We start from the raw sequence: 10,440 nt of genomic DNA on the forward strand, positions 1-10,440 counted from the left end.
CTTCAAAAGTGTTTTGAGGCCTGCACTTAGTTCGTATCGCAATTACTGGGTCAACGTTTGGTTTACGGGCCGCTGTCGTTTGAATGAGCTGACGACAAAAAGCAGCCAAGTTTGAAAGAGCAGACGACAGTTCGAACGCATGCGTAATGGAGTACGGGCAAGAAGCACCGCGTCCCGCGTCAACAAACCATTCGAATGTCACGTTGTCGGCGTCTGTGTGAGTCTGCATACTCTTTTTTGCGTTGGAATTATCGATTCTACGTCCTCATCGCAATGTCTTGCCACTTTAATAGCCTGAGCGAAATTATCAAGGCTCGTTACGCCGCTAAACATTCCGTAAATAATTTGACGTGCAGCGATTCATTCGCATGAACGCCGCAGAATGGACGCCAAAACCATGATGAGATTCTTCTAGCTATTTTAGGTAGCGACGTCGCTCGTGCTGCAAAAGTGTAGAACGTAGGTCGACGATCGACGTCGATACTGAAAATCGGAAGCGGGAACAGACCAAGCGTAACAAGTCGGTGATGGCCACCGGTACCAATGATCAACATCTTGTATCTACTGTTTACACCGAGCCTACTCAAGTCTTTTGAGGCCTGCAATTACTTCTTATTGCAATCACCGGGTCAAAGTTTGTTCTACGGGCCGCTTTTGTTTGAACGAGCAGACGATAAAAAGCAGACAAGTTTGAAAGAGCAGACGAGAGTTCGAACGATCAGGCGGCCGTGTGAATTTGAAGACGCACTGAACCCGCGGGTGGTTCGGACAACTTGGCGGTTTTCTCTCGTTCATGTTGGAACAAAGCAAATACATCTGGCGACCACAAAGTGTTGCCCGCACACGCAATCGTAGTTCGACAGCGTCTGGTTTGCCCTATTCACGGCTACTATCCACGTTCTTGGACGAACGGAGGGGGCAAAAACACATGAAAACTGATCTTCAAACCTTTCCACACTCTCTTGGTACAGCCCCCGTCGCAGTATTTTTACAAAAAGGCAGGTTTTTTGTCTCGTTTCTTCCAAAGGAACACAGGAATGCATGTCTGGCACGGCGACTTCTGCCCACCGCCAGGGTTGCCAGGTGTTTGAACTACAAACCGCCAAACGTCTACGAGATATAGCCCAACAATAGCCAAATGTCGATCCAGAAAAATAGCCCAAAAATAGCCCCCCCCCCCCCAAAAAAAAAAAAACTTATCATTTGAAACGTTTATTTTGAGCAGAAAAGACACATAATACATTTTTATCCATCAAATGCCCCAGAAATGGCGTCCCTTGTACGTTCAGCGAACTTCCTGAAACGCTCGTACAAGCGCATGACAACATACCTTCCACTGTATTGTCTCAGGGCGCCGCCATCTTTCTCAGTGGGGTGCGCTCTTGGGCGCAGCCATAATCCGATTACGACGCCCTAGCAAGGCTTCGTAATCGGGTTATGGCTCGTCCAAGCGCACCGCAGCCAAGCAAGATGGCAGCGCCCTGAAGCCGTACTTCCAAACGTGCATAGGGGCATGGTGACCAGAATGTCGTCACGGGAGAACTATGCAGAATTCAGAAAACCCAAAGAATGCACAGAACAGGTGCTGTTAAAGCTGCAAGGAATCGCGCCGTCACTTGTTGAGATGGAGGAATAACAGCACATGCTTGCATTCGGACAAAATTCGGAGGTAAACAATTGCACAAGGCGCGCAAAAAGAAGACGAATTTGTTTGCTGTCGCAAACTTATCAGGGTTAAGGGACTGAAGCGCCAAATGTTCACGTAACTTACTCTAAAAATACATTCGAACCTATCAACCCAAGTGCTTTCAGGCATTTTGGTTCCAGCACAGGTCAGAAATTGCCCAATGCACAGGTCAGAAATAGCCCAATGCACATGTCGGAAATAGCCCAATACTAGCCAAATAGCCAACTACCATTTTTTCCCGCCAACTGCAAATAAAACTAGCCCAATTTGGCTATTTATAGCCCAACCTGGCAACCCTGCCCACCGCCCTAGACCGGAAGTGCGTCCGGCGCGCCACCACCGCGGCGTGACGTAGGAGAGTTGAGTTGGTGTATAGATTGGAAATTACGGTATGTCGTTTCCACTTCGGATATCGGATGCATGGATGGGGCAGAGCTAAATTAAAATGGCCGACCTACATTTGTGGCACCAAAAATGAAATGCGAGCTTGCCAGGATTCGAACCTGGAATCTTCTGATCCGTAGTCAGACGCGTTATCCGTTGCGCCACAAGCCCCGCCGAGATATCCAATGGCTGCGGTAGTTATTTCAATCATGAGTCTGGTTAAACCGGCAAATGCGACCCTGTTCGGTTGCTGAAGAATATTATTTTAGAGCTTTATTTTCCCCTAGATTTAAGGCAGGTTCTTGCGGACGAATTAACCGTATATCGGCCGATCGACAACCGATTGAAACCACCACTTGCATAGACCTTTTTTTTTATGTTTTTATTTCGACATCAATAATTGTCTTTTGGAGCGAACCGACGTCCTCAGCTTTGAGCCACGCCAAACCTTGGCCAAACGGAACCTAAAATCCACTCTCCTAAGCGAAGCAGATATCTAATGAATTATGCTCCCACTGGCTGGCGCGCGTCATCAAGGAACGAGGCTCCCATTGGCTCTCGTGCGGCGTAATTCCAAAAAAAAACGCTACCAGAGAGGCCCTCTCCATGGCGGCGCAACGCACGCAGCGGCGCGGCCGCTGGTAAGAGGATGGAGCGGTGGCGGCAGAGCCAGAGCCCGTCTGAGCAGACTCTGAGAGGTCGTACGACCGAGCTCAGCGCGGCGCAACCACTTCACGAAAGCGCGCGCTCGGCCTTCCGCCGGTGAAACGTGGCCTTGCACGCCCCTACGGCGCAGACGAAGTTAGGGAGCGGAAGAACGACATTCATGCTTTCGCATTCGCAACTCATAAGAAGTGCTTAGCTGTCCTTGGACTTCTTTTCGTTTATGATTAGTTACCCACTCATGTTTACAAACTGTGTACACCAACTCATGTTGGTGTATACATCGGAGAGGGAAAACTCTAATCTCCCTTTCGTGGCTTCCACAATGTTAAGTCAAAGTCAAAAGATAAAGCAAATATATACAGAAAGGCAAGACCCTCCTCGCGCGTTGGCCGCCACGTCACGGAAACGATGGGACGCTATTGGATGCGGAGGTGGCGGAGGAATATAGAATTCCCTTTGAAGGGCATTTGCCGGTACCTTCTTGATTTCTAACCTACTATAGGTGACAAATTCGACACTGTAGAAAGAGAAGGGACAGGTAGAACGTTCAGCGGTCTTTCGTTGCTCCTGTCCTTTTCAGCGCTCTTTCATCCTACTTATCCTTTCTCTTCCTCCGTGTTCTGTGCACTGTTTTACAATGTCGAATTACCAACTAGCGCTATCACTGAAGTACAGGGAAACGCCTCCTCCTCTTCTGTTTGCTCCAAACAACCCTTTCTTCTTGTATCTCTGAAAATTTACTTCGTCACTGGTATACTGGTTTGCCAAGTTTTTGTAAATGCAAAAAAGTCGAAACTATAATTGATAGAGTTGAAAAAGGGTAGTGGTTTCGTCATGTTTATTAGCAATGCCCCAAGCATTCAAGTGGAAAATCAAGAAATGTTGCTGTAGGTACAGCGGATCTTGCCGGGTAAGTTGGCTGAATGTAGTCTGATTATAATGCATTGAAACAGGAGTTGTATCAGCCATTTTCAGATTATTTTGCCGAGATCAACTTCAGATCCGATTTTGATAGCACGTTTGCCTTCTGCCTTGCGTACGAATGTTTCCATTGTTCTGCCAAACAAACTCGTACCTTCTTTCTTGAGCTATTACTTTCGTCACCCACAAGAGTTTTTTGTTGTGTGCTGTTAGGTTGTCAAAGGACAGTGTCTGTTAGATAAGTCCTTTTATATAGCCATTGGTCACGTGTTACTCGCGATACAAAGCGTGCCAAAACGACCGGAATCTTACCGGGCTATGGGGCAGTCTGTGCCGGTCTTCTAAAACATTTGCTGTCACTTGAACGAGTTTGAGCTTTCGTGTAATGTCATTTACTTTGCAGAGAAGATTTTCGTTTTCACCTCGAGGCAGTCCATGTATTCCTAAGTTAGCTCTGCGACTGTACTGTTCTGACTTATTTACTTCTTGTCTTAGCTCTTCAATTTCAGTGCTTTTTTGCACCTCGACATCCGATACCGTTTCTTTAGGTCCGAGATTTATTTGGATTGCTCTGTCAATCATGACAGCACATAGTGATGCTTGTCAGACAATTAATGTACTTTCGTTTGCATAATCTGTCGGCTTTGAGTACGTGTTGCAGTAAACGGGTAAACAAAGTATATATCTGCTGTGCGCGTCGATGTCCCAAAATTATCGTTACAACATTGCTATTTCTTTGAATCATCTGCGTTTCAGCAGAACTGGACAATATTTTGTCTTTGAACCCGAGCGATTCCAATTCAGCTCGCAAATACATTAGCCGTTTAAGACATCCTCCCGCACTCATGAACTAGGATTTTACGTTGTATAGTACAACTCTCGTTGTATTTCAAGACGAAGCTTTTTCAAGCGCCGCATGCGATTCCACACGATTCCACGCCGGCCGCTTAGGATCGTCTAGGCTCGCGTTACGGGTCACGCACCCTAATGGCGGCGTGAAGGCTGCCGGCAGTGAAGGGCGAGCAAAATTCACCTCGATGGAAAAGAGAAAATGGCGCAGGAGAGGTGGTTGGCGCTACCTTTTGGTATATAGCGAGCTTGGGCCAATTACCTCTTTGGGTAAGTGCCAAAAAGTAATTTGGGAAATAACTACTACAAAGTGGGGGTGAAGACAAGAATTAGGGATTAGTCGCCATTAAAACCATCAACAATGTCAGTCGGGTTTTCTGTTTCTTCCTGGCCATGAACGAGGACCCCTGTATGATTTTAATATATATGTATGTATCATTACCAGTGACAGTCTGTAATCGTCTTTTCTCCTAGCCATGGCAATGTACATGCGGCTCATTTCACGGATCACACATATCTGTTAACTAACACCCGGGTCCTCGTTTACGGCCAGGAAGGAACAGAAAACGCGACGACACCGTTGATGGTTTTAATGGCTACCGATTCCTTATTCTTTTCTTCTTCACATCATCCATAATACCAGAGTTGTGTTCTACTTTTTCGCTTTTTTTTTCCTTTTATTATCAACTGCTGGAGATTCAAGACACACCGTTCTAATTCCAAGAAAAACGTCTAAAAAATTATAGCGACCCTTTGTTTATTGTTTAAATGTCCCGTATGCCGTGTGCGTTAGCGATATATACGCAGAATGTCACGACGTCACGTGACGTTAAGGTTTCTGGTGTAGCGTTACGTGAAATTGCGTCACGTAACAACGTGGTGTTACGTGACCTGACATTACAACGGGCGGTCACGTCAAATTCCGTCACGTTACACCACTTCACAACCGACATTACTATAGTCGGTGACAGGTCAAGAAGGAAGTGGAAGCTCCGCCCACCTTTTACCACTTGAACAGAGCGAACCCCGGAGAGGAGGCCGCCTCCTCTCCAGCGTTCACTTTACTAAAGTGGAAGGATTTTCCACTTTGTTCTTGACCTGTCACTAAATATAGATTAATAACCTTCTGACGGCAGGAGGTAAAGTGAAACCAGGATTTCGCACCATTAGAGTCACGTGACACCACTAAGTCACGTAGGTGCATGACTTCCTGATGCTAAGTGACTTGGCGTCAGGATTATCACTGAACCAATCACAAAGGAAAATGTATGGTTACTTCCGCTTTTGATGTTGCTTGAGTGGTACCAGTAGTTAGTTGCGTCGGCTGCGTCTGGACTTAAGAGGGCTATGGAATAAATTTTGGGCTGGGATAAATGAATTAAGATTAAATTCGACTAATAACATATCATTTAATTGTCAAAAAAATGGTAGAAATTAAAAGCTTGCCTTTCGGTGCAAAAACTTGAAAACATAGCGGATTTTGTCGTAGCTCATTTTCTTGTTACCGTGTTCTCAAACTCGCCTAACAAGTAGCATGTGACGGAGGTAAAAGAATACCCTCGGCGGGATTCGAACCCGCAATCCCCGGTTTAGGAGACCGATGCCTTATCCGTTAGGCCACGAGGGCTTGGTGATCATGAATTCGTGGATTGCTGTGAACTAAGTCTGATCTTTGATTATTTTAATGTGTTGAGAGGTAGGTGATCGAATGAACAAAACAGTGTTTACTATTAAGCTAAATCGTTCCTTTCCCGTGCCTTTTTCTTTCACTAAGGTTTCTCATTTTTTACCACAGTTTCGTGTATTTTTTGGGGGGGGAAAATATGACGGCATCAACGGCTACAAAGTAAAGAGGATAGTAAGAACATTTATTTTGTTGCTGATTTTGTTATTTGCGCACTTCTTAATTATACGTTGTGGTATATGTTTCTGGGACGAAATGTGTCACGATATCAAATATTTTTTTCGTCTATGAAGATTTCCGAAAAGATACAGTGTAGCTACCGTTGGATTTCAGAAGTCTTGCGTAGCCTTGAAGTTTCATAATCGACTGTGGTCAGAAGGCTGATGTGGTCCCACCTGAGTGCGACAGCACAAAAAAACAAAACAAAACAAAAAACAAAAAACATGCACGATGAATAAATATATTACCTAAAAAAAAGGCAATCCCTTATCTTTACAAAGCTTTGTGATCAAATTATAATATAAAATATTGAGCGTTCCTGTGTTAATCCGCAGTACAATGACAGCGATAGCAGTGACACGTTGCGTCGAAGTCGCTGGGAATAGGCGTCGCGCTCACGCAGCTTGGAGCGCGTAAACAAATCCGTTCTGAAAAAAAAAAAAAAAAAAAAATTGCCATCTGTTTTGTTCCGAACGCTTTTGTTTTGTTTCATTTTGTTCCGAACGCTTTTGTTTCTTCTTTGTTCCTGAACGTGTGGAAGCGCGTCGCCTGGTACGAGCTATTTGAGATTTCTAGAACCGTTTTCGCACATCCGATATGGTACGATGGGCACTCCGGGACGAACTGCGCATGCGCTACACCAGAAGACTCAGATATGCGCAGTTCACGCTGGAGGGTCCATCCTACCGTATCGCATGCGCGAACACGGTTCCCTAAAACTCCCTAGTGACAATAGGGACTTGTAGTAGATCGTTTTTCTCCTCCGCTACGGTATCCCCGAAGAAAACGCCGCAGCTGCGCATGCGCGCCGCCAGCCTTCGCTGCATAGTTCAAGGTCTTGTGGCGGATTACGGAGCGCTATCCGGGTGCTTAGCGGGCTGCGGGAACGGTCTATACTACAATTCCCTATTGGGGAATCGTAGTAGACCGTTCCCGCAGCCCGCTAAGCACCCGGATAGCGCTCCATAATCCGCCACAAGACCTTGAACTATGCAGACAAGGCTAACGGCGCGCATGCGCAGCTGCGGCGTTTTTTTCGGGGATACCGTAGCGGATTAGGAAAACCGTTTACTACAATTCCCTATTGACACTGCTACAACGGCATTCTGCTATCTGCTATTTTTATTTGTTTTTTCCGAAGGCGCGTGCGGTGGGCAACGGGTGCTACAAAGTCGTTTAAAGCGGGTTGTAAATTAAAAGGATACTCCGGCGTTTTCTTCGTGGTTCCCGATTTGTCTGAAAAGTTCCTAAGCACACCAACAGACATATCACTGAAGTAGTATCACAAATATTTGGTCAAAATATTTTTTTGTTTCTCGAAGTTATCGAATTTACAGTTTTGGTCCTCCTCGTGCAGGGTTGGGCAGTATCTCGATAGAAATGTATCGCGATAGTATTTCAGAAATACATTTCGTATCTGTATTTCTGTATCGCGATACATTTTTTTCACCAGTATTTGTATTGCTTTATCGAAACCCATTTGGAATGTTTCTTTTTATCGCGATACAATCAGGATGAAATGTATTTCGTTACATTTCTTGAGAAATCCCCCCCCCCCCCAAATGTTAATGTTAAAAAAAATGTTAATCCGAACTTTTTTTTTTCTTTTTTTTTACTTTTGAGGGCACCAGGATTAAGGAGATGCTGGGCTATTGTTACGATGCTGACCAGTTGGAGCACCTTCTGCCTCAGGTCTCTAGGTAGGGATTTCATAAGTCATTGTTTGGTGGCATTCAATGCCCGCTGCTAACCGTCTCTCTTCCATTAGTGTACACAGTACACCCAGCCGACAAAGCTGAGTCACAGTCCACTGCAGCACGAGCCTGGCGGTGGTTGATTCGAAATACTAGAATGCCGCACGCAGTGAAGTTGAACACATATCCGAATGTGTCTGTACCCATAATATTGGAAAGCTCAAGGGTACGTCATCAGTCCACGTGAACGTGACCCGCTGCTGTGGTGATCTGATACCCAGGAAGGAGACCAGACGTCGCCTCGCTGTGCCGACCCAGACTTCGTACGCCTGCGACTCATCTCGAGTGCGCGCTGTTTCTCGGAGAGCTCGCACCTGTGCGCCTGTGCCGGCAATCTCAGGTAGCAATCCAGGAAGGTCTCTTTTTGGATGACGCTAGGTATAACTTGAGGACTGCCACCTATGCTTCATAGAGTCGGCGGGGAGGACAGTCACAACAGCGATGCCAGTGGCCACCGTATCGTTTTTCCTTCTGTAACAGAAGATAAGACATATGTTCCAGAATGCTTCAGGTGGTCCACTATTCTCGAAATTTTCAAATGCAACTGCCTGCACGATCTCCAACAAGGTCAACTACAACGGAAATACGTATTGTAATTTCATACAGCAGCGTGGGTGAAGTTTCATGTACAAAGACAGATAGAAGAATACCAGTTCCTTCCACCGTGACGTCATATGTGATCACTGTTGACTGGGGCGCCCTTATTGGACAGGAGCGTGGTGACGTTTCGATGGAATTTATTTAGAGGTCAAAGTCTTTTGGCATCACTCGTCAGACAGACAGGATGTCAGGGAAGGGACCGCGGTCAATCCTTCATGTAGCGTTTTATGAGTCCATTGAAGACTCCTGTTTGTCAGGAACCACTACCTTCTAAGCAATGTACAAAGACTACGGGAAAGTAATTTAGGAATCAAAAACTTCCACTTCAAACTTCAAGCTTCAGTTTACCTCTCCAACATATTTAAAAAATGCATTGCAGTATCAGTATTTCAGTATCTGTATTTCTACTCTCCCTAAAATGTATTCTAGTATTTGTATTTCCGAAGATTTTTGTCTTTTCCTAAAATGTATTTCCGATACGTATTGCGGTACATTATTACAGATATATTTGAGTATCAGTATTCTATCTCCTACATTAATGTATCACAGTATTTGTATTTGCAAATACATTTTTTAGAATTTCTGCCCAACTCTGTCCTCGTATTTTTCAAATTGAAAGCCTCTACTTCCAGCAAGAGAAAAACTAACCCCAGCGGCAGGCAGGGGTTGACTCTCCGGACTGTAGGATTTGTTCCCGACTGATCACAAACAGTTTCACGGTGTCAAATGAATGCTTCGGAAGCTCGCTCCAGCACCCGCCCAGTAGCACGAAGCAAATGCTCCATTTTTTTGACTGCCCGCTCGACTGGCCAGCCTGCCTGGTACTGACGTCATGCCATTGAAAAAGAACGGGTATATTTGAATGTCGGTTTTGGCTAAATGTTTTATTTGCCGATTTCACAGTAACTGTTGTGAATTTCGCCATGCTAAATAGCATACCCAAAAGGGTAAAAGTCAGGGATTCAGAAAACACAATTTGTGGCTCAAAATTTGATTTTTGTTTTCCGCCCCAAAACCGCCGATTGAGAACTGGCCGGTTTGTGTCGCGCTCACTCTCTTCTCCGTGGCGCAGGCCGTTTCCTAAGGTTAGGAGCAGCAGCCAACAAATTTAATCAAAGTCGTATGTCATCGAAGCCACGCACACAATACTAAAAATAGAAAAGAAATATGATACCCGTTTTTTTCTGGCAACTAAAAAGCTTCAAATGCGTTGATTGCAGAAAAAAGTAGTTGCAGAGCCACGTCACTTCAGAAAGCTCTCTCTTCACCTTCATTTCTTCTTCCTACCCACTCCAGTTTCGGTTTCAATTGAAAGCAATTGCGTTTTTTTACTTTATTGAAAATACACGAGACACCGTAGCAAAATATCAATTGGGTAGTCTTCTGAAAACCATAATGAATCGCCTGGCAAAAATAAAAGAAACATTTTGGGGGGTGTCAGTGTCCCTTTAACGCTGTTGCGTAGCTCAGTCCTAATGCCTCTGTTTCGGGCGCAGCGAACACAGGTTCAATTCCCGTGGGCGGCGGGCGATCTTTTTCAAGGATTTGGCAACATCAACGACGTATGCCTATACATCGCCAACTACAACACCAACAATAAACACACGTCAACAGCGGACGTCGTTTCCAGTTTCCCACAGCAGCCATCTCTGTAAAAGTGTGTCGCGACTCGTCGG

General features: G+C 45.3%; 2 non-coding genes across 2 annotated transcripts; both read right to left on the bottom strand.

The window, feature by feature from the left end:
• Positions 1 to 2,169: 2,169 nt before the first annotated feature.
• On the bottom strand, positions 2,170 to 2,242 carry Trnar-acg. Its single transcript has one exon. It is a non-coding gene; the product is annotated as a tRNA-Arg (tRNA).
• Positions 2,243 to 6,061: 3,819 nt separating this feature from the next.
• On the bottom strand, positions 6,062 to 6,134 carry Trnar-ccu. The gene has a single exon. It is a non-coding gene; the product is annotated as a tRNA-Arg (tRNA).
• Between the last annotated feature and the right edge of the window lie 4,306 nt (positions 6,135 to 10,440).

Source organism: Ixodes scapularis, unplaced genomic scaffold (genome assembly GCF_016920785.2).
Source record: "Ixodes scapularis isolate PalLabHiFi unplaced genomic scaffold, ASM1692078v2 PGA_scaffold4__175_contigs__length_147842914, whole genome shotgun sequence".
NCBI classification, from domain to species: Eukaryota; Metazoa; Arthropoda; class Arachnida; order Ixodida; family Ixodidae; genus Ixodes; species Ixodes scapularis.